Raw genomic sequence first — 25,925 nt, 5'->3', positions numbered from 1 at the left:
CCCTTGATGAGCATTTTCTTACAAATTGGCTTAGTTGTCTTAACACTGGTGGAGTTTGAAACTAGAAAACTAATCTGCACTGCAGGAATGAATCAGAGTATTTTTTCTATAATTTTACATGCTACTTTCCACCCTAAAACCAGTGCTTTTTTGTAAAAAAAAAAAAAAAAAAAAGGTGCCGGAACTCACACATGTCATACAACCCGCCTTGCCTACCCTACAAGGTTCCATCCAAAAAAGGTGCCAGAACTCCATTCTGGGCGTTCTATGACCAAAAAAGCCCTGCCTAAAACCATGTTTTTCTGCTCTCCTTAAGTAAATATACAACAGTGTAATAAGTGTTATTTGTTCAGTCATTCAGGATTGTACAAAAACAGAATTATATATAATTGGATTAGATTGGGGGTGGTGAGGTCATTACCATAGCAAATCTCGTACTGCAGAGTAAAGAGAAGCTAAATTCATCCAGGGAATTAGCACTAATGCACCCCCCCACCCTACCCTCCAAAAAAAGAAAGATCAAGAGGAGAACTATGGCAAGGAAAAGCATTGATGTTACCTAGTTTGGTAATGAAATGTCTGCAAGGATACCACCAAGCTCAGAGAGCACCAAGGACTCCTCGCATGTCATGTCATTTTTATTTTATTTTATTTTATTTTATTTTATTTTATTTTATTTTATTTTATTTTATTTTATTTTATTTTATTTTATTTTATTTATTATTTTATTTTATTTTATTTTATTTTATTTTATTATTTTATTTTATTTTATTTTATTTTATTTTATTTTATTTTATTTTATTTTATTTTATTTTATTTATTTTATTTTATTTTATTATTTTATTTTATTTTATTTTATTTTATTTTATTATTTTATTATTTTTTATTTTATTTTATTTTATTATTTTATTGTTTTGTTTTGTTTTTTATTTTATTATTTCTGAATTTTTGGCATTCATACTTCCTTTAACCTAACCTTAATGTACATATCTCCCATAAAACTCCAAATACCAAAATGCAAGTTTATTTTTAAAAATAAAAATCTTCACACTTCTCTTGGACTCTGTCTGCACCTCCCCAAAGGAGGCACAGGTTAATCCTTGACTTACATTCGCTTTGTGACCCTTTGAAGTTACAACAGCACTGAAAAAAAAATTGACTTATGATCTCTGTAATCACATAATCAAAATTTGGAAGACTTGGTAACTGGCAGGTATTTATGACCGTTGCAGTGTCCCGGGATCATGTGATCACCTTTTGCGACCTTCTGACAAGCAAGTTCATTAGGGAAGTCAGAGACACTTAACAACTTATCAACTGCAGTGATTCACTTAACAACTGTGTCAAGAAAGTTCATAAAATGAGGTAAAATTCACTTAATAACTGTCTTGCTTAGCAACATAAATGTTGGGCTTAATTGTAGTCATAAGTCAAGGATTACCTGTGTACCTCATAGATTGGGGGACCCTGTACTAGACTTATAGGCCAGTTTAATTATGTCTTGAGTGCCTTTTTCTGATGTTCCAATTCACCCACTTTCCAGTGTATTTTCAGGTTTGCCAATAGACATGTACCTATTTTATTGAAAATGGATTCAGGAATTACAACATCTCAAAGAATATGACAGGAATATGGAGGACAGTTTAATTGATATACTGTAGTTGCCTTTAGATGTAATAAAAAATGTCTGCAGACTAATGTGCCAAATATTTGCTTGACATTTCCCCTTTCTATTATTTGTGCATGATAAAACAGATGCCTCTGTGCAACAGATGTCAACCAGATGTGCTGAGAGTTGCATCAGCAGAGAAAGCACTAATTTCTTCACTTAAATGAAAAAATTCTTAAGTGATAACAAACCGCAGTCTACAGTCTGACCTACTTTAGGTTCAACTGTAGTTATAATTGCTTTGTTTAATTTTATTCAGCAAATAGCCATTAATCTGTTCACATATACTGCATGTTCTTTCCTGAAAGAAATGGGTGACCTTTTAATTCTGTTTTAGTGTTTTTTTCAGATTTTTTTTCCAATTTTGCAATTCATCTTAGAAATAAGAAGGCACAACACATTACATTATTACACTACACTACATTACAAATTAACACATAGCACAGTGCATCACATTACATAGTACTACATTACAATAATCCAGAGACACACAATCATATTTGTCTGCTTATATAGCATGAAAGTCTTTCATCACTTGTTTGTTGGTAACAGTGATTTCTTGTGTAGCGTAACCCCCTCAGAGGCCGCCAAAGCCCAGACCCTCCTAGCCCTCCCCCCTCAGTTACACACAGCAGCTGCGCTCTCAAGGCGTTGATAGAATGTCCTTTTTAGCAGGAACTCACGCAGAGTGAAGGGGTGGCAGGTTCTCGTCATCAAAGGGGTTTACAGGAACAAAGATGACCAACCCCTAGCCACGGCAGTCAGTGTGTGACAGTGTTTATCAACCCTCTAGCAGTCATGACAATAATAGTCAATGGCTTGTACTAGCCGCTTGGGAAAACAGGGGGAGAGGCCCTCTGGCTCCGGGCAGCAACAGAAAGCACGAGCCAAGATAGTCAGTGCTCCGCAGCAACAGCTCGCCCCGCGAGGGCAGCTCCCCACAATGTCTACAGCTTGCACAGGTGATAATGATCAAAGTTCGGATGGCCGCTGGTCCCCGAAGCAGCCTCTCCTTCTCTTCTGTCAGCACTTGTAGTCCCAGGTTTCTCTATGCCAATCCCCCCTTCCTTTCTAGTTAAAACCTGAATTTAAAACCCCATCAAGCTTTCCCTCTTCTCACTCTCACTCTTCCCTTCGCTTGGGATATCCCCCCTGCAAAAGAAAGCAATAAAACTCTGCTTTCTTGCGCTCTCTCTCTCCTTCCTTCTATTTCAGAGGAAAAGACTCACATAACACCCCAAACTCCTCTTTGGCTTCACCTGGTCTCTCCCCGACAGCAACAACCACCCCTCCTCCCTTTCTCCTTGCCCTTTTCTTTCCTTCCGCCGGATCCATGCCCACTACGCCCAAATCAGCAGCAGCTGTCCGAGCTTCCTACTTCCCTCTCTCCGGCCAGGCTCCCGCAAAGCCTTTCAGCCAGCCCCACTACACTTGTAACTGTCCAAGCTATTTAAACCTAGCATTATAAACATTCTTTCTATATACCAACCCAAATTCAACACTTGCCAGTACATACAGATGGAGCTGAAAGTGATCAACATCTGGCTTACTCAGGCACTTGAATAACAAAATAAGAGAATAACGTAAAAATAGAATTGGAAGGGATCTTGGAGGTCTGTTAGTCCAACCCCCTGCTCAAGCAGGAGACTTTATACCATTTCAGACAAATGGCTGTCCAGTCTCTTCTTAAAAACTTCCAGTGTTGGAGCACCCACAACTTCTGGAGGCAAGTCCTTCCACTGATTAATTGTTCTGCCAGGAAATTTCTCCTTATTTTTAAGTTGGTCTTCTCCTTGATTAGTTTCCATCCATTGCTTCTTGTCCTGCTTTCAAGTGCTTTGGAGAATAGGTTGACACCCCCCTTCCTTGTAGCAGCCCCTCAAATATTGGAACACATGAACCTAAAGAAAAGTAGATTTCACTAAATTTAATATAACTGATGACCTAATGTAGAAATCCATGTCACAATTGTTAACAATTGCCTTATGAAAATACATGAGGTCTATAATGATAATGACTCATTCATGTTTTAACTTGACATAATAAGAAGCATGCATGTGCGAATCAGCTCCACAAGATGCACTTATTGGTCAACCAAACTCTGTCATCTTCACCGTCCGGCAGCGTTGTTATTATAATGTTGTTAATGAGCTATTACTAAGGACTTGAAAAAGTAGGCAACTATTCAGATGTTCCTGAATTAAAATTGCTCATCACTGGCTATTTGGACTGGGGCTGTTATAATTTTAATCCAGTAATATCTGGGAAAGGAAGATACCTAACCTTATTCTACATATTTAATAGGAAAAGCTGCCACAAGTAGCAGTCATCAGCTTGCTACTATCTGCTAGAAGTGGTTTTGTGAAATCTCTTTTTATTTCAGAGTGCTTTGTGTTTTGGTGCAAAGGCCCATAAAAGCAGTTCATGATACACTACCCACAGAGCTATAAACCAGATATAGTGTTAATGATGAGAGTTAAATGTCAGAAAGCATTTCTTAACAAAAGCATGTGGGGTTGTTTTGTTGTTCATGCTCCAAAACAATTAATTTAATGATGCTGGCTATCAATATTCTTTTTGTATATGGAGAACTGACACCAAAAGATAGATGCTTGCCCAGAGCTACACATGTTGCTGATATATGACCTCAGCTTCCTAGGTCTTAATCTGGTTCCTTTTCCCAAGCTAGTCCAAATACCCCTTTAGAGGGTCACACTGCCTCCAGTAACCACTTTCCTCTTTGTAGACCTTTGTAAATAAAAGCCCACAGATTGTATTTCAGCTTACTTTTATAAAACTATTTTGATAAGACTCTCTGTCCTACCTAGACTGACGCCAACATTCACATATCAAACTAAACTAAAGACCCATAGATTGAATACAAGCATAAAGTGGGGTGGACAGGAACCCAGACCTTTTATTTAAAGAAGTGAAACATACAATGCAAAAACAAGCATTAGCGTGGAACTTGAAGGACAAAGCCCTTTATGTACCAACACAATGAGTACCAAAAGCCAAAGTAACGTCTGCAAGATTTTTCAAAACAATGGTTCACCTGTACATTAACCTTTTGCCATTTAGTAGCTGATTCTTCATTCACATGACGAAATTCAATAGAGTTGTTAGAAGAAATGCAAAATTTCACCATGACCTCTTAGAGAAGATATTCAAAAACAAGAAAACTAGTACCCTACAATAATTGTTAGTGGATTGCAATTCCCAAACAGCATGACCAGGGATGATGGAAGTTATAGTTTATCAACAAACCAACACTCACAAATTTTCTATTTTTTGTTTATAATATACCCAGCCAATCAATAAATCAATTCATCTATTGAGTACTGACCTGAAAAGATTAGCTAGTTGTCAGATGCAAATGATTATATGTAGGACTGCCTTATTCCACACTAAATAGTTTAGTTACCACATAAGTTTTATCTATCTATATTAGGGCAAACATTATTTTCATCCATCTAGGACAAATTGAATTCTTGTATGACTTGAACCCAAATTTCAAAATAAAAGACACAAAAAAAATATCACCTAAAATACATATTAATCTCTTTAACTTCTTGTATCTGTTGACCTTGGCTATAGAAGACAAAATAATAAATTAGATCTCATTTTCTGGAAATCAGTATAAACATCTGTATGATTTGGCTGTGGTGCTTCCGGCAATAGTGCGGGGGGGGGGGGACTAGAAAAGAATGAGTAAATCCTATTATGCCATGTGTGGTTGTTGAGGATTTACAGGATTACCTGTAATCCATTCCTTTAGTCAATATAAAATGATTAAATCCATTCTTCTTAGAAAGACAACATTTAGCATATTAGTCACTAACATTAGAAAACTGGCACAATATGCAACCAATGCTATAATAGCATTTTCATTTTGATAATTTAAACGAGGCAAGCTGATCCATGATGGCCCCAAATTGGAACACATGCAAAAAGAATTTTCTGACCTAAAGCCATCCATTAGGGCAGCCGAGTGACTTTCATCTGAAAAAAGGACTTGTCTAGAGTATTTAGATCCATCAGCCTACTGCTCGACATGCTGACATATTTTGCTCCCTTCATTTCAGGACACGGTCAGCTTCTCTTCTATGAAAAAAGGAAATGATGACCTAGTGGTTTGTTTCAATCTGCTGCCCTAAATGAAAGAAGGCTGGTCCAAGAAGTTCATACAAGGAAACAATGTTGGGATATGAAGACACCCTCCCTTTCTCTTGTTTTCTATGATACTGTTCTAGTCAAATTTCTTTCCTAGTAGATACTTGGAATTTGATAATACTTGTCACTACACTTGAGGATACAGGAGCTCAGAGTTAATCACCTCTTCAATCCTCTGCTGGAGTCACAGGAATTGTAGGAAACTTTGCTTCAGTGTTAGATAAACTTTCTTCAGCTTGGTACTCTCTGAGCTTGGTTGTTTGCTTGCAGACATTTCATAACCCACCTATGTAACATCCTCAGTGCTGGAGAGTGTGGGTTTGATCCCTGTTTATATATCATAACTTGACCTGCATGTTTTCTCCATGATAGATCTTTGATTAGGGTATATTGTCTTATAAATTTTCATCCCAGCATTTTACCATAAGTGCAGGATCTGTTTATTTCCAGATCAATTGAGTGTTGATCCATTGTTGATCCATTGGTTGTGACAGGAATGGACTGACCAGTTTGATGACTGAATCATGAGCTAAAGGAGAGTTTTTGACTGAAAGTCACCCAGCTGGCTTTCATGCCTAAGGTGGACCTAGAACTCACACTCCTGTTTTCTATCCTGGTGTCTTAACCACTAGATTAAACTAGCTTTTATACACACACACACATACACAAAAAAATACACATATGCATGCATGCATGCATGCATGCATACATATACACACAAACACACAATGTCACAAGTATTCTTTTCTATATTAACACAGCGAACAGTTGCCTAAGGCAAAGCAGTCAGCAGATGATTAATCCTAGATTTCCTCTATTTTTAATTTACTGAAATTACATTAAAACCTGGATGGAGGGTGAGTGGGTGGAGCTTCAAGTCCAATGCCATGAAATGTTGCCTAATTATCCCAGTTCAGAAGCCACCAGGAATTTCCACCAGGGATCTCCAAGTGTTAATGTTATATGGCGACCTCTTCCTTAGCTCAAAGATTTATTGAGTTCCTTCAGCCTGGCCAGTCTCTTGTTGAGGATTCACCATTACTTCTTGCTTGCTTCCTCTTTCTTTTCCAGAAACCTCATATCTCACCAGCTTTTGGAGTAACTTCTACACTGAGGTAGCCAATACTCCAAGTACACTCTTTATGATCCATTTGGTGAATTGCTTTAAACAAAATGCTTTCTTAAACTTATTTATCCAAACAAGTGTTGGATAGCAGTCATTCTGAGAAGCCACAATTGCAAAATTCACTTATTTTGTTATCTCACCAAAATTCCAATCCTATCTAGTGTGCATCTCAAGGAATTCATTTGGATTAGGTTTCCTTAATTGAACAAAGGACTGTGTAATGAAAGGGATTTACCCTAAACAAAATCAGAATAAAAAAAAAATATGATGAATGTGAAAGGGGAAAATTATAAACTGGCAGCTGTTCAGCCAGTTAGAGATTTTGCTAGTTGGTGCAAAAAGAAAAGGAAAGCCTATTGGTGTGTGTGTGTGTGTGTGTGTGTGTGTTTGTGTTTACTTGTTTCCTTCATATTCATTTTTTTTAAATTCCTCAGGTTTTCCCATCCCACTGATGAAGATATTTGGAGCAATAAAAATAAACTGAATGAAATTCTTGTCTACGTACACTGACCAGATTCAGAAATGCAGCTATTCTCAGCTATCTTCTGAAACATCTCACAGCTTTAAAAAAGACACTCTCCAAAGAGGGGAGGAGAGAGAGGGGGGAGGGGGGAGAGAGGGAGAGGGAGAGGGAGGGGGGAGAGAGGGAGAGAGGGAGAGGGAGAGGGAGAGAGATGGTTAAGTACTGAAAACTCTTTGCTGGAACTCGCAAATTTGTCACTCACTTTTCCTCACATGAAGCCATTTAAAATCTCAATTTGCCTTCTTTTTTTTTTTAAAGAGTCGGAACAAAAAATGTAACTCGCCACTATCTAATGCTACTCAAATGCTGCCAAGAAATTCGTCTGTCTTCTTTTTCAGTTTCTTTTAATATTTTTTTTATTAATTTTCTAATTTTACATTTAGGTATTTAAAAAGCAACGTGGTGGCTGGGTTAATCAATAGTTCAGTAACATACAATTTTTTTTAGTACAAATCTCAAACTACAACCTCAAATATTTCTTCTCCTTTTCCCTTAATATCTACTATCTCATATTTAATTTAATAAAGTTCTTATTATATCAACTAAATAAAAACATCATTATTACATTTATGAATACATTTTTAGCTTATACATATCTTAATTAATTTTACATTCAATCTTTACATTCAATCAATGTTCTGTTATTGGTTTTTCCCAATTTTTAGTTTCCCATCAATATTCAAATTTAATATTTGATATTTATAATTTCCATATTTTAGGTAACCAAAGTTTCCTTTATCTCAACTCATAATAGAATCTAATATTCAAAATACACATCTTATCTATTTGGGTATAATCTTGTTCTATTTCCTAAAAGTTATCTATTTTATCCCCATCTTATATCATCTAATTAATAATACAGTATCCCCCTTAATAAATCAAAGCCCATTATATATATTGTCTGAGTTAATCAATAAATCAAACATATTCGTAATATTTTTTTTTCTTTTGGCTCTAATTTTTAAGTATTAAACAAATAGCATCCTTATTTTCGACTAATTTCCAAATATTTTAAATTTAATGACCAAAATTTTCCTTATCTCAATTTCTCCCTTTGACCCTCTAATTAGTAATATGAAATCCCCTCTAATAAATCAAAACCCCAATTTTCTTCAGCCTTATTCTGGCTTTCTTTCTTTGCCAACTAGCCTTCCATGTCAACGCTTTTAAATCATCAAATAGATCTCCCTCTATTATTATATATATATTGTTTGGAATAAGAAATACCATTTAGTTGCCATTTTTTTGGGAAGGGCTAGCCCATTTGTATTCCTTAAATCATCTTCCTATTATTCCGAATCCCCATAATTGTCCTGGTATGTTTATCTTCCATTCAGTCTGTTCTTCTTGCTCCTCAAATTTCTTCTGGTTTATATAGGAAGTCTTTCCCATTTTCAGTGTTGTCAGTCCCTTTTCTGGATATTCCATTGACTGTATTTGTTGGTCAGTTGAGTTCTCTGACTTAGTATTTGATTGTTCCACTTCTTCTGTTACCTTCTGTGTTGTTAGTTCTTTAGTTATAGTCAGAATTTGGGTTTATATATCTAAACTGACATCTTGTTCTTGTCTGTAACATCTTATTTCGTCATAAGCTGAAAGAATGGTTTCATGTATTGCTTTCAACATGGAAATAATCTTTTCCTGGTCCTCATCCATCTCTTTTACGTGTTTATAAATAGTCTTTATAGTAGAAGTCATTTGTCAAGCAAGATTTTATAGTCCAAGTTATTTCATCATCTCATATAGTAACCAATATTCCTCAAATAATGAGATAGGAAAATTCCCCACATATAACTCTGAAAGTCAGTAAAGGTTTACATTAACAGTTCAAGTAGGCCAGTTATGCCACCCAGCTTTTCTCTTACAGCTGGATTTTCACAGGTGGTACAAGGTCAGAAGAGTCTTATCTAAGGTCTGGGCTTCAAACCAAGTCTCTTTTAGGAAATAACAAGTTGTAATACCAAACTTCACCATAAGATGTAACCGATGCCGTTTAAAGTTTTTTTAAGTCCAAAATTTTTATAATCCTTTTCCCAATTTTATTTCTTTTTTGTAGAAAAAAAGCAAAAGTCTCCAATATAAATAGGAAAAATTTTGGTCTCCAAGTTTCAGGAACATATAAATCCAATTAGATTAAAGATATTCTTTTAGTGCTTTAATTCCCCTGGGTAGTCAGTCGCCGCTATTCTTAGAGGGTGGGATAGAAATTCCCTTCCCTCTCTCCTCACAGGGGAAAGATACTTCGGGCAGCTTTTATAAGAAAAGAAAATACTTAGGGTAAAAAGAAGATCGGATCTCACCCAGTTTCATCTGCATTGCTTTCGAAGTGCTTGGTGGTAAATTTGACTTCGGCAGTCTGCAACCTAATGACGGGCCATATTACTATGGCTGGTCTTTCCTTTGCTGGTTTGGAGGACTGCCCCAGATCGAGCGGAAGGGCTTCCGCCCTCCCATGATCAAGCAGGGGTCCCCTTCTTGCTCAGCACCCCTAGAGGGCGACTTTCGACTCTTTCTAGGGTCCCGCAGCGAAGCAAAACCAAATGCAGAAGATGGAGCTCGCCTTCCAGCGGCTGCGGCAGCCGCGATGGCAAACTGGAAGTCTTCTTTTTCAGTTCCTAATGCATTGTCTAATAGGGGACTCATAGATCACACCTACAATAAAAGCTATAATCTCCCAACTTGGACATTCTGAAAGTGATGCATATCAGAAGAGGTAGAGTAGAAAAGGGTAGAAATCCAGTTTTAAAGGCCACTGCATAAAAGGGGGGAAAGACTGGATTTTCTGAGATTCTGTTGTCCTGCTTTCTTGGAATGTCTGACTTTCTCTAAGCTGTTTAATCTAGGCTAGGTGGAGAGAAGAGAGAATCTTTTTTTAAAAATAAAAATAAATGACCCCCACTTCAACCTGGCTCTGAATCAAGCTATTGGTCTAGTTTAATACTATGTTAAATTGGATCTGCCTTGTAATCCCAAAAGACTTTTCCAAAACACAAGTGGACTTTCTTGGTTTATATCCTCGAAAACATTTCACTTCTCATCCAAGAAGCTTTCTCTGTTCTGACTTCAGATTCCTATTCAGTCAGAATTGAGGAAGCTTCTTGGATGAGAAGTGAAATGTTTTCAAGGAAAAAAAAACCAAGAAAGTCAGTTGCCTTTTAGAGAAGCACCTTTGGGACAATCATGACCTCGATGATTGAGAATCCACATAGATGCCTTGTAATTCTCAGAAGTTCCTTCCCATTGCACATATGTGTGTGTGTATAGATGTAGATGGAGATGTAGATACACACACACACACACACACACACACACACACACACACTTTCATTGATTCATTCATTCTATTTTACTCCCAGGATATTTTTCAATTTCTTTCAAATTAAAATTTAATACAAATGGGAAAGTCAGGAAAGCTGCAGCTCCCTGGAGAGATGATTGAACAGTGGAAGACAGGACATTTTCATATACTCCATAGGTACCATGTAACTAAATCAATGCTATAACTGAGCACTCCAATTTAAAAAAAATGATGATTTTTGAAATCAATTTAGAAAATACATTCTCCCTCATTGAGTAGATAGCATATAGATAGAAGACAATTTTTCTATAGGTACTAAATCATGTGCAGGCATTATCATGTGCAGGCATTATCACTCCCTCTCCAAGACCTCTTTTTCTTGCTTGGACATGCTCTGTCAAGCTCATAGATCTGTCAATGTATTGGCTCCCTTCTTGTTTTCCCAGTAAACAGCTCCAGAAAGCTATCTAGTGAAACAGTTTTCCTTTCAGCAGAATACAAAATTCCCATCAGCTTCACCTAGTTCGGTTATCAATCATTTTGGAGGAAGTCAGCAGTCTGATTCAGCCAAGGAAAATAAGATGGGGTTCACAGATAGCAAAGACGAAGGGGAAAGAAACTCATTTAAATACACACAAATGGCTGCAGTTATTCTCATCCCGGTTTGGCAAAGTACCGGTCTGTTTTAAATTTTTGCTCTTTGCTTTTCCCTATCATTTCTTATTTTGGTGCATTCCTTAAGAAGTTTCTTCCTTTAAATTTCTCCATTTAGCGCACTCAACATCGGGTAGCAGGGGAAAAAAAAACCAAAACAACTGGCAATAAATAAATCAAAGGCCAGCTGCAGCTACTGATCCCCTGTAACCTTTTTTTTCCCCTCTTAGTTGTAATTTTGACTATAAGCTCACCAATAAACCCCATCTCTTAATCTCAGCATGAACAAATGGAAAATGGTTAAGTGACGCACACTTTTAAGCTTCTTGGGGCATAAATTAGACAGAGTGCGTCAGTTCACTGGAATACATTGACCCTTTACTTTTTAAAAAACAAAATATGTGAGCAAAGAAGAGACTGGACTCAGTTCTGGACTGAAAATCTTCTCTCTTGCTAGTGGGCATTAGATTGCTATATGGTAATTTGGCCACATAAAAAAGCAGATCTAGGCAGAGAGTTGTAAAATGATGAGCAAATATGCTCGTGGCTGCAGGAAAACCTAGATCATTGTTTTTCTCAACCTTGGTGACTTTAAGGTGTATGAACTTCAACTTCCAGAAATCCCCCAGCTAGCATGGCCAGCTGGGGAATTCTGGGAGTTGAAGTCCACACCCCTTAAAGTCACCAAGGTTGAGAAACACTGAACTAGATGATTTAGCATAGAGAGTTATGACATTGACCAGGGGGTCTTCAAACTTGGCCCTTTTATGACTTGTGGACTTCAACTCCCAGAATTCCTCAGCTAGTGTGCCTGGCTGAGGAATTCTGGGAGTTGAAGCCCACAAGTCATAAAAGGGCCAAGTTTGAAGACCCCTGACATTGACCATTGGATTATATATCTTCTGTTCATACAGCCAGGGTAGGCAGGACATGCCATCACTTGATTCCAGCGATATTTGCTGTATGAAGGAATGCTAAAGCGATCCAACACTTAACGCTCTGATATTTTAATGTATGAAAAATCAACACAAGCAACAAAATAACCTAGAACAAAAGGGTTGTATGTTTGTCTTTTGAGCAATAGGAAAGTTTGATAGAATTCTGGATGCGTTGATTAGTCCAATGACTAATGTGGATGGAGTGAAGATAAAGTCTTGCTTCATCCACATACATTTGTAACAATAAAAGGATTAAAAGGAACCCATTGTATGGGATGGAGGAGGGGTACAAAAATATTATCATATAAGTCCTGATCATGTGTGATGTCCAGTTGCTCCTAAAACCTCAATAGGCTTTTACAGAGTACAGAATAACAGAGTTGCAAGGACGTTGGAGGTCTTGTAGTCCAACACCCTGCTCAAACAGGAGGCTTCAGACAAATGGCTGTTCAATCTCTTCTTAAAAACCTCCAGTGATGGAGTGCCCACAATTTCTGGAGGCAAGCCGTTCCACTGATTAATTGTTCTCACCATCAGGAAATCTTTGCTTAGTTCTAGGTTACATCCAGTGGTGGGATTCAGCCGGTTTGCACCACTTCGGCAGAACCAGTAGCTAATTTTTTGTTGCCCAGGCCCAGAATGGACTTCTGGAAGCGGCATCCACACAGAGAACCGGTTGTTCGCATATTTGAATCCCACCATTAGTTATATCTCTCCTTGATAAGTTTACATCTGTTGCTTCTTGTCCTGTCTTTAGGTGCTTTGGAGAATAGGTTGTCCCTCTCTTCTTTGTTACAACCTCTTAAATATTTGCCTTCCAAGGTATCCAGATAAAACAACTGATCTGACTGACTCCACAAGGTGACAATCTTAGAATGCACTTTGAGTGATTTCTAATTGGCTAAATTCACCGGAAAAGGAATGGGTGGGGGATCCACTGACACAGTAACAGGAGGAAAGATTATTGTAAAAGTAGTCAGTGGTCATAAAAATGTATACTTTGGAAGAGGAGTGGTTATTCAGTCTTCCTCCATCTGAAAACTTAGACAAGCATTTAATCACACTGAAGTTAGAATTTCACCCAGCAAGTGTAATTCAGGAAACAAGAATGTGTAACTGCTGCTGAAATAAGCAGAATTTAAGTGCTTGGTTAATTTCACTTTCACTGTAGCAGATACAGTGATCTTGGATTGATCCCCATTGGTATTTTCTCAAATGTAATATTTAAACTCGGAAAATCATTAATAATTAGCACATAAATAATACTTAACGAGGAAAATTAGAACAACCTGAGGGGACGCTGATTACTTATTTGTTATGAGGAAAATAAAGTGGAGGGGGAGAGGAAGCAAGTTGTTTGTTTCAAATGTGAGAAATCCACAGAATGCTTATTGTTTATGAAGACCACACGCTAGCAACCATTGTATATATGAACAGAGCACTTAGGTTTATCCATAAGCTCTTTTGTAAAGGCAAACAGGTTACCCTAGACTCTTTTATGTAGTGGAGCACTGCCAGTATTTCCTTCCTGTCTGTCTTCCTTCCATCGTTATTATGGCTGAAAACCACCAGTTAGCAAGGGATTATCACAGAATACACGCTACACTCTATTTTGAGAGGAAAAATGCACTTTAGAGGGATTCCCACATAAGTTCTGATCATTACTCATACATTGAAATAATGCAGTATCTGTAATTGTATATTAGGGTAATTAACCAATCCTGAAACATGCAAGATAGTTGTACTTTATAATTTACGATGAATGTATTTTTATGTTGATTATGATCATGATTTATCATTATGGCTGAGAGCTAATGCACTGGAGACAAATTCCTGGTGTGTCCAACTGCACTTGGCCAATAAAGAATTCTATTCTATTCTATTCCATTTTAAAAAATAGCCCATCACTCAAGGCTGCAGGCCTATTTTACCATCCTGGCTATAGGATTCAGGAGTTGTCTGCTTCTTCTCATAGAATAGGTATTTAGGATTCTGATTAATCCACAGCTGGCCCTTGGATAGCGATAGTAGGAGAAGGGCTGGAATTAAGTGGATTAAAAAAAGAGAGAGGGAGGGAGAGAGGGAGAAAGGGAGAGGGAGAGGGAGAGAGAGTTTAGAAATGTGGCACTCATGTTCTCTTCAACTACTAATGTAACACATAGAGTGGTGTTGACACAAAATACTCATTTATTAACATATTCATGGTTTACCCAATTAAGCCAATTTTGGGGGAGTGAAACTTATCTTAGGGGATACCATATGCTAGGTCAAAATAAAGTTAGCTAGCTCAGAACAAAGTTAGCTTGAGATTCAGTGGGTACGTGAGGACACAGTTCATCTTCAGAACCTCAAAACATCAGAATAAGGAAGGGACCCTAGAGGTCTTCTAGTCCAACCCCCTGCTCAAGCAAGAGACCCCATATCATTCCAGACAAATGGCTGTCCAGTCTCTTCTTCTCTGCCCTTAGATTGTCCTGCCTGCAGTTGCCCATCAAGAATAAAAGCAGACAAAGGAGAATTTTACTGAAAAAGCAAGCAAGTCTGCCTTTCACTATTTCCCATTAAAAGAGCTGCTTCATAGGGGATGCTGTATATATTCTCATGGCAAGGGTCACTCCCTAATCAATTCTACATAACTGCTGCCCTTTATGACTTGCTGCAGACCGTAATTATTTAATCTTCAGCAATCAATACTGTGCTGGCCAAAGGACGTAATTTAATACATTTATCTTAAGAGTCTCTGCTTCCCTTATTCAGTTATAACAATGGTCCCTGAGATATTATCTCAAGCTCACGAAGTTTTTCACATTTCCAGCCATCGGTTTCAGTCGGAAGAAAGTTATTCCTCACTCTTTCTCTGCTGGCTTAAATTCAATAGGTTTCTTGGAAGCTCCTAAATCAAAGCACTCCAAAATAGTAAATTCCTCTGTTTTATTTTAAAGCAAAAATGTTTTATAAGCTCCTATGTAGTTATTAGAAGGTTGGACTTGGATTGTGGTTCCTTACATTTAAATCTTTGCTCAGCCCTGAAACTTGCTGGATATTTCAGATCGTTCTGTCTATACTGCACCCTGAATCACAAGCAGGCTGACCACATTTTAGGCTAGCATGTTGGGATTCATTGTGCCGTGCCTATCCAGGAAATGAACTGAGAAACCTATTAAAAATGTATGTTTGAGAGACAAGGTGCTTGCAAGCAATATGAAGCAATATGAGCATTCTATTTTTTTTATTTAAAGGCAGATTAAAACACATTAGAAAAACCACAGGGGCAAATATGTGCAAAAGTGGCCTTAAAAGTAAAGGCATTATTGTCACAGAGATTCTCTATAAATTTGGGACGTCGCTGCTGTTTCAATTAACTTAATAGTTTTATCAAAATGTGAGCTACCAGGTCTGGGTTGCAAGGACAGAGATGACCACTAGATAGAAGCAAAGAGTCACAATTTTCTGTGCCTCTTTGCTGCCATCTAGTCTTCATATTGATGTTTGCGGCCTTCTCAGAAATAGTACACCTAACTTTTGTTGTTAACATAAACATTTCTTGATTACAAGAATTCTAAATTACGTGATATTACCTATTTACAACAAACTATACCTCCGCAAATATTGTGGATAAGGTAACCTGGATGAATCCAGGGCTGAGTATCAATAGGGTTAGAGAGCCTATGCCAGTGTTGGCAAACCTATGGCATGGGTGCCAGAGGCAGCACTCAGAGCCCTCTCTGTGGGCACGCGTGCCGTTGCCCCAGTCCTAGGCTTTCATCTGGGTTTTATAAAACCTTTTCGCTTTAGGCCTCCACCGCCGTGTGCAAAAAAAAAAAAAGGTTCAATCAATTTCAACCTCACGGGAAAAAAAAATCTTGCAAAGTTGGAATTGATTGATTGAACTTTTTAGTCCCACCCAGTCTGCCATTACCACCGCAGCCACGCCCAACCAATGGGCCACGCCCAGCCAATGGGCCACACCCACCCGGCACTCGACGATGCATAAGTGGGTTTTGGGTGGCAGTTTGGGCACTCGGTCTCTAAAAGGTTTGCCATCACTGACCTATGCACTTTAGTTTCTTTTATCCTAAATTCTCAAAAAGACAGTTCATCAATTTCCTGGAATCCCCCTCTGTTAACAGGATTAATATTCTTAATTGGTGGATAGATATAGGACTATCTCACTCTTTCTCTGTTTGCATTCCATCTGCAAACTGTGGCATCCAAACAACAGCCTTCAGCTCAGGCAGGTTTTCAATGGGCCCCTTTAGACAAATAGACAAAGAGAGAACATATTCTCTCCTGCTCCAATGTTCAGCCCTAAATGGATGATGTAGTAGTACCTACACTCTACAGATTTACTTGGTGACAAAATGAACATGGCATAAGGAGGGTGAAAGTTGGGAGAAAGCTTAGTTTGATACTGTATTTCTACTGAAATGCCATTTCATGAGTGAAAGTGGAATATGTTCATTGTGGTGATTCTATTAGTGTTGACTCATAAAATCTATGCCTCCTTTAAAAAAGGAAATTTATGAATACACACAGAGAATCACATATGACTTCAAAATCACAGTTCATCATGTAATATATAAGATGTACAGCTAAGATGTATATAAGATGTATATTTTTCACTTTAAGATGTACAACTTGGGATGTATTTTGACCACACAAGAAGCAGAAGAAATGTCTCAAAACACCCCAAACCTGTAACTGATATCCAGAACCTAGAAGTGAGCAAGGTAAGCTGAAGGAAAGAAGCCAAAAACTGAAAAGAAAACAGATTTTTCCATGGAAATTTCTTTGCCTGAGCCAGGAAAATGGCAGAATTCCTTATGTAGTCTTTAAATGTCCATCCTGCACATAGAGTATGGTTTGTCACAAAGCAGAACAGCTTTCCAGGCCCAACCTCCAGAGGCTTCCTCCCCAGATGAAATGCAGACGAATTAACCTTTTCCTTTCCCTTCCTTGTTTCCTGCTCCAAGAAAAGACTCCAACAACAGCAGCGTTTCACTGGCAAAGCAATGCTAAAATAAAAGGCAAGCTTCTTTGTAAGGTAGTCACCATTTACACTTGAGTTTTGGGAGGAGATGTTGAAGTTCCAATGCTTCTATCCATAAACAACTTGACAACCTGATCACTTTAAAACTAAACCGAGATCTTTCCATATGGGAGAAGAGAAGATGATTGCTCCATATATGCAATCAACCATGGATGACATAAAAATGCAAGCAAACCATGGCTCCTTAGATTGTCATCTTCTTGCCATTTGTTAATCCCCACCATATTTTGGCAGGAACATTACACAGTAGGAACAAGTCATAGTAGCACATAATTTTTCTGTGACTAATAAAACAAATTGCTAAAAGCAACCCTATAATGCTTTATTTTAGTTAAGAAAGAAGCACTTTTCTGGAGGGATTGAACTACAATCTGCGTAATATGAGGGCTAATTTTGAATGGTGTTGGCAGAAAGGACTAGATTTAAAGTGATGATGGAACTAATCTGTTAGTGTTGATGTTTAAAATAAGGATTACTTTTGTTTAAATCTTTGAGCAAAGCTTTCAACCCCACTAGAACACACTGCACTATCTGCCTAAGCAGCCATACTAATGGAAAAAAAGAAGAAAATGTTAACTAACGTAATAATCCAAGACAACTACTCCCTTAGCTAAACCAAAGTTAGCAAATATGGTTGACTCAAAACCATACTTTAATGAATTTTTCTGGGTTCCATTTTCTACAAGACATTAAACCATGGTGTTGAAAGAAAAATCTTCATCAGGGTCCAGTCCAAGCCGGGAATAAACAAAATTGAGACTGCTTTAGAAAGAAGGTTCTTGTTTATTGAGTTGCCAGAAACTTCAGTGACAGCAGCATGTTTCTGGGGTGGCTGACCACATGGAGCTGGGAGTGGTGGGTTTTTATATCTTCTTGGGCTTTTGTGTTTGAAGTTGTTCTTGTTCCTGTGGCATGAACTTTGACCTGAGGTTCAGTGGGCCCTTTTTGTATTCTGATAGTGGTGGGTTAATCCTATTATGTCCTAAAGGTCATGTCCTGCTTTCCTGGGGCTGTGGCTGATGGCTATGTCTTGTGTTGGATAGGTGAGGAGTTTCTGGTTCTAATTCTATCACTCTGCTATTGTTAGCTATCAGTTTTTCTGCAAGGGATTTCGAAAGATCATGTTTCTGCAGGCAGTATTTGCTCACGAATGGGGCTTTAGATTTTCTGAATGGGATTATCAAATCTGCATTTCTACAGATCTGGCTTGCAAAGTTTCTGTTTGGGACTATTAAGAAAAACTGGTCCTGCTTTTCTGCCTTTAAGATCCTTTGGAGAAATATAATCTGCCTTTTTAATATCCCCCAAAATATTTCCTTTATGGGGAGGGCTGATTTCCCACAATGGGTTTATGGAAAGTAAGCCCCCAGAGAAGGAAATATTAGAAGGGCAGAAAAATATATTTCCTCAAAGGATCTTAAAGAGGCAGAAAAGCATGCCCAGTTTTCTTAATAGCCCCAAGTCTCCCTCCCCCAAGCAGAAACCAGCTCTGTAGAAATGCAGATATAAACCATCCAGGAAGGTTGGAGGCCCCCAGCTAGAAGATTAAGAAGACAAAGACACTTAAAATCTACATACCCCACCCAAACTCTAAGGACATAATAGGATTAACCCACAGATACCAAAGGGCACACACAGACTCAGGTCAAAGTTCATGCCACAGGAACAAATCCAAACAAAAGGCTCCAGAGGGTATAAAAACCCACTCCCTACATGTGCTTGCCCTCTTTTCTTCCAGAGCCATCTTTCTGTCTGGCTCTCCTCTTCAATAAACTGCAACCTTCTTTATAAAGCAGTCACCATGTTGTTTATTCCTGGCTTGGACTGAACCATGATGAAGACTTTTCCTTCAACAGGTTCAAAGGAAAAATATCAGCTAATTTGTAGCTCAGTGTATCATGCAATCATAGCAACTTAGAAGCCACATCTGATTTCTGAGTCACATGCTTGGAAGGCTACCGATTGTGTCAGAATTTTTGAGAAAGAGAAAAGGACATCCTAAATTGTAGAAATGAACAGGGGACACCAAATAAAGGAAGTGATAATCTTTTTCCATAAAGGACTTTTGGGTCATGGGAGAAATGAGCTGAATCAGAAACTTAAATGGGAAGAATTTTATACCTCCTCCTTTCTCCTCTTCTTTTGCTTGTGATCAGAGGCAAACAATACGTTGATACAGAAACAGCTCCAAGAGGACAGCTCTTAGAGAAAGAAAAAGCCACCAAACCCAGAGAACAGAGTTCTGCCAAGAGCTGCATAAAAGCAAGCTGAGAAGTACAGTATAGAGTGCCTTTGAACTATAGATGTCATCTCTGCTCTGTATATTTAAAGCATGTTTTGACACTCTAAAAAGGGAATCAGCTAATATCATGAATAATTTTAACCCTGGTCAGATACTAATTCATAGACAGAAAATATGTATAGTCTTCCTTCCCTGTGGAGTACGGGTATTCCTTGACTAACGACCACAATTAAGCCCAACATTTCTGTTGCTGAGACAGTTCTTAAGTGACTTTTGTCCCATTTTACGACCTTTCTTGCCCCCGTTGATAAATAAATCACTGCATTTGTTAAATTAGTAACACAGTTGTAAAATTTAATCTGGCTTCCCCATTGACTTTGCTTGTCAGAAGGTTGCAAAAGGGGATCACATGATCCCTTGGGGACCCTGCGACTGTCATAAATATATGCCAGTTGCCCAGCATCCAAATTCTGACCACGTGACTGTGGAGATGTTGCAACTGTAGTTAAGTGTGGAAAAACAATCTTAAATCACTTTTTGCAGGGCTGTTGTCACTTGGAACGGTCACTAAATGAATAGTTGTAAGTCGAGGACTACCCCTATTTGTGACTGTCCTGGTAGGCCACGTAGCGAGACTGCTCTGTGTGTATGTGTGTATGTGGAGAGAGAGAGAGAGAGAGAGAGAGAGAGAGAGAGAGAGAGAGAGAGAGAGAGAGAGAGAGAGAGAGAGAGAGAGAGAGAGAGAGAGAGAGAGAGAGAGAGAGAGAGAGAGAGAGAGAAGAAACAGATATGTGAGCAGTTAAGGAAAAAAAGAGAAAGTTTTTAAGAAAGTTGTCCCAAAGCAATACCTGTCTAGAAATTTAGTTACCATGATAGGCTTCGGAGTGTGAGGGCTGAATTTATTTCCATAAAGGAGTCATCTGTAGCGGTATGATTGTATTTCTGGTCAAGGAACATTGCAGAGAGAGGAACTGTCCCAGCTGGTTGCCCAAAAGCAGAGCACTACTTGGCTCTCGTTCACAGCTTGCACAATATATATTTGGAAAGAAATCTTGGAACCCTTGATGGAAATTTGCAGAAGGGGAAACCACCATTCAGAAATAACCTGGTGATAAGTGCTCCCTGCCCCCACCTGCCACAAGTTAAATATGACCGCCTAAACTTTATTGATAGAGCTTACTTGATAGATCTTTAGCAAATGCTGGCCATGTTCTTTGAGGTTTAGCACACGCTGCAGCAGTCGTTAGTTGTATACAGGTAGTCCTCGACTTACGACCACACTGGAGCCCAAAGTTTATGTTGCTAAGTCAGACAGTTGTTGAGCGAGCTTTGCCCCATCTTACGACCTTTCCTTGCCACAGTTGTTAAGTGAATCGCTACCGTCGTTAAGTTAGTAACACAGTGTTAAAATGAATCTGGCTTTCCCCGTTGACTTTGTTTGTCAGAAGGTCACAAAAAGTAACTGCGTGACCTCAAGACTTTGCAACCCATCACAAATATGAACCAGTTGCCAATTTTGATAACGTGATCTTGGGGATGCTGCAAAGGTCATAAGTGTGAAAAATGGCCATAACTCGCTTTTTTTCAATGCTGTTGTAACTTCCCATGAGCACAAAATGAATGGTGGTAAGTTGAGAACTATCTGTACTTAGGTTTAGGATTGACATGAGTCTGTGGGCGTATGTGTACATTTGATAGTTCCCCTTGTCAAAATATAATTGAAACAAATATAACTTAATGGGTTTAGTTCTCAGTTAGGTCTTGCTCTCTCAGCCTCTACCAGTAGAACTGTTCTGCTATACTTTTCAATAGGATAAGAATAGGATAAGAATTAAATTCTAGTGTTTTATGTGTTATATAAATAGTAAGTATTTTCCTTTTCAGCATGCTAGCCACGCAACAAAAAGTCGTTCATTTTCACAGCAGTAAAGGTCTCTTCTGAAGCCCTTTAACTTTAAAACAAGCAATTCATGCTGTTCGTACAGCAATTCTAAGACCTAAGAAGTGATAGAAACTATCAAAAATTAAACATGCTAAGCATGACAACTGAGAAAAGATTTTATACTGCACAGGATCTCTGCTTACAAGGTTTTTTTTAACCAGATTTACTGTAGAAAACTTATCTGTTCCATTCATACAAATGGACAGTTCTAGTCTGCAGTTTCTTTTAATGGCTTTATTTAAATAAGTACACATCATATAATGCAGGGGTGTCCAACTAAGGTGTGCACATGCTGTCTGGGGAATTCTGGGAGTTGAAGTCCACAAGTCTTAACATTTCCCATGTTGGACACCCCTGATATAATGCATAAATCAACAGCAACATTGTACAGAGAACCAGCTTTGTATAACAAGGAGAACATACAGTACTCTTTGATTGAAAGATTCTGTTTGGCCATGAAATTCACCAGAGATTCAGAATTGGCTTGATCTTTGTTTATTTTAAAGGGAAGAGAAGAATACAAATCTAAGCAGTAAAGCCTCAGTTGAGATTATAAAAAGGCAAACTCAACTTTCACCTAAAAGTTCTCAAATGAGTAGAACACGGGTGTCAAACTCGCCACGTCACGTGATGTGTCGTGACGTATCGTGACTCTTTTTGCATTGCCGGCAATGGGGTGTGCGTGGCTTCGGTATGATGAAACCAGCCCGCGGGCCGGCAGTTTGACACCCCTGGAGTAGAATTACCGGTAGTAGTTAGCATAATTACCTTTTCAAATATATAGCATGGAGTTGGACTATTATGTACACCGGGGGTGTGGGGGATCAGCTGTTTCCCCTCAATTGCTCTCTAAATTTACAGTTAAAATAAATAACTGCACAGTTTTCTTTCAAAGCAACAACTTCCTTGATTAAAACGCTAATAAATAAAGGAGAAATTTCCCGATAGAACAATTAATCAGTGGAACAACTTGCCTCCAAAAATTGTGGTTGCTTCAACACTGAAGGTTTTTAAGAAAAGATTGGACAACCATTTGTCTGAAATGGTATAGAGTTTCCTGCTTGAGCAGGGTGTTGGACTAGAAGACCTCCAAGGTTCCTTCCAACTCTGTTACTGTGATATTCTGTCCAGAAATGTAACAAAACCTTTGTGTGTAATTCCAGTGGAAAAGCTAGCTTCAAAGTTATCAGTGCTGTAGTTCATTTATCTTAGATTCAGCCATATCCAAACAGCAAAATACATTTCACAGGTGACAGAAAGGTCACCTGTTCTGAGCAAGCTAAAAGCAAAGAGGAAACTAACTCCTGGTGGAAAAATAGCTGCCAGGCTGCAGATAACTTAGTGAAAATACCCTGCCAACAAGCAAGCACAGCTACAGTAACACATATGGCAGGAGAATGGAAAATATATGCACTAAGGAAGGAACAATATTTGCATGCAAGTGTTAACCGGAATCAGACAGAAACAGTGATATGAGAGACTCATGTTTACCCCTTATGGGCCCAGGAGTGGAGGGCAGATTTTATCAAGACCAAAGAGCCAATTTGATCTAGTGGTTAAAGCACCAGGCTAGCAAGCAGGGGAATGTGAATCCAAGTCCTGCCTTAGCCATGCAAGCCAGCCGGGTGATCTTAGCCAATCACTCTCTCTCAGCCTAATCCACCTCACAGGGTAGTTGTTGTGGGGAAAATAGCAGAAGGAGGGTGTTTTGGATATATTTGCTGCCTTGAGTTATTTGTAAAAATAATGAATTGTAAATTCTATTTACGGTTATCTGTGAATTACCTCTTTGGGGTAAATTCCAATTCAACATGGTTGAACCTCAATGTGGTTGAGAGGAATGACTAGCCCAAAGTCACCCAACTGGCTTTGTACCTAAAGCAGGACTAAAACAGTATCTCAGCTTATGATGCCCAGCTATAGCCAGCCTTCAGCTACTACCCCACACCAGCCCCTCTAAACAACACATTTTTAAATATGCCTATGAAATATTTTTACTGTAAAAGAAGCCATTTGTGTAGATGATGGTACAACAATCCTTGACTAAAACATGAAGACCACTTTCTAACACTTTAAAGCAGACATGTCAAACTCGCAACGTCATGTGATGTATCGGAGCTTTTGGGTGCGGTTTCGTCATTACGCTTTCGGCTCGTGGGACGGTAGTTTGACACCCCTGCTTTAAAGTGTTAAGTTCTAACACTTTAAAATACCATTGACACCACAAAATAAAGTGTACCTTGTTTTTTGAATATTTGGTAAAAGTTAATGTGGCACACGATTGGAGAAAAACTCAATTTCTTATGCAACAATTCAGATAGTGCTAGACTTACAACAGTTCGTTTAGTGACTGTTCAAAGTTATAACGGCACTGGAAAAAAGTGACCATTTTCACACTTAGGACCATTGTAGAATTTCCATGGTCATGTGATTTATATCCAGATGCTTGACAACTGACTCACATTTATGACAGTGGCAGTGTCCCGGGATCATGTGATCCTCTTTTGTGGCCTTCTGATGAGCAAAGTCAATGGGGAAGCCAGATTCACTTAACAACCTCAGTGTGATTAACAAATGTGGCAAGAAAAGTCGTAAAATGGGGCAAAGCTCACTTAACAAATTTCTCACTTAACAACATAAAGTTTGGGCGCAGTTGTGGTCATAAGTTGAGGACTACCTGTAGTTTACAAATCTTATCAAATGGAGACGTAACCACGAGAGGCTTCATTGCCTCTTGCTCAGACTATTATTAAATGGAATAAGGTTTTTCTCAATATTCTTTCATTATGAATGGGTGATGAAATCTGTTCTCATTTGGAAGGCAGGGGGAAATGATTGATTACTTTAAAAGTCATTCCTGAATCTACTGCACTTTTCAAGCTAGAATAAAAAAAACCCAAAACCCTGAAAGAGTAGCTTGCAATTTAGTCTTAACCGACTGAATCATTTTAATTGTGTTACTCTCAATTCCATGCTCATTTCTGGAAAGCTCATAGATTTGCCCACTCATTTAATTAGGTGGGAGAAAGGAGTGAACTCTGTATAATATCTGACCTTTTCAGCATGTCTCTTTATGTAAGTGTTGGAGCGATTCCCTGCTAAAGCAGAGGGAAAAGTTCAGGCTTTTTTCCCACTCTTGCTACCGGCAGAAGAAGAAAGAACAAACTTTTTCCTTCTGCTCTTAATTGGTAGGAAAGAATAGTTGGGTTTTTTTAATGGTCCGTAAATGATGGCACTCAGTAGCTAAGCAGAAATCCTATTGATCGCTAAACAGAGGTTGTGCACACTGCATAGCCGGTTGCTATGACTGTCTTGAATCTGTTATGCTTTTGAATGGTAAATAGGGCAGTGAGTCAATACACAACAGGAAGTGGATCTGCAGATGGGAATTAGTATAGTGAAGACTATGATGGCAAGCACACATGGGAGACTGTACTTTGTGGCCTCAGGATAAGCACTCTAGAAGCTTCTAGAACAGGAGCATCCAACCTTGGCAACTTTAAGACTGGGGGGACTTCGACTCCCAGATATCCCCAACATGCTGGCTGGCGAATTCTGGGAGTTGAAGTTCACAGGTCTTAAAGTTGTCAAGGTTGGGCATCCCTGTTCTAGAGGGTACAAAGCTCCTTTTCCACAAGGGAGTGTGAGATTCACTGACAAAGCAAGACTTTCATTCTTTCTGTGTATAGCAACAAAATCTTACCTTTTCCTTCAATCTCTGCATTACTGGAGTAGACAAAATGGTGGTGCTCGCGTTCTGTAAGTCTATTCTCTGTCCTCCAAATTGCAGTTCTCAGTTTCCCAGACAGCTTTCCTTGGGTCTGACCTCTTGCTAGTAGCCTTCTGACATTTTGTTTCTGTGTGAATTAGCCATTTTTAAATAGAAACATTTCCCCAATTCAGCTTACAATCAATAACATGGAGTACTAAAAAATAAACTGTTAGAAAAGAACATCTAAAAAAAGCATAAAAAGAAATCTTCAAAAATCAGTTAAAACACTGCTGCCAGTTACAACAACTGTCATACGACAGGGACAAAAGGTGAAAATTAGGAATCAGCATCCCCACAAATGTGCAAAGAAAGAAAACGATGGTGTAAAGTCTTAGGAGAATGACAAATAAATTTGGCTTAGTGCAAGAAAGACAGTTGAGTGGAAGGAAAGGTTCTTTTGATAAAGAGGTCATCAATGAGAAGACCTCCTTACTCACTATACTGTTTTATGTGGAGAAACCAAAGGTGCTTTTTCAAAAAGTAACTGGACTTTGTTTTTGGAAAAACAAAGTCCACTTGCCTTTTGAAAAAGCACCTT

The sequence above is a fragment of the Protobothrops mucrosquamatus genome, unplaced genomic scaffold (genome assembly GCF_001527695.2).
Source record: "Protobothrops mucrosquamatus isolate PMUCROS unplaced genomic scaffold, P.Mucros_1.0 scaffold9, whole genome shotgun sequence".
NCBI lineage: Eukaryota > Metazoa > Chordata > Lepidosauria > Squamata > Viperidae > Protobothrops > Protobothrops mucrosquamatus.
This window is presented reverse-complemented; position numbering follows the sequence as displayed.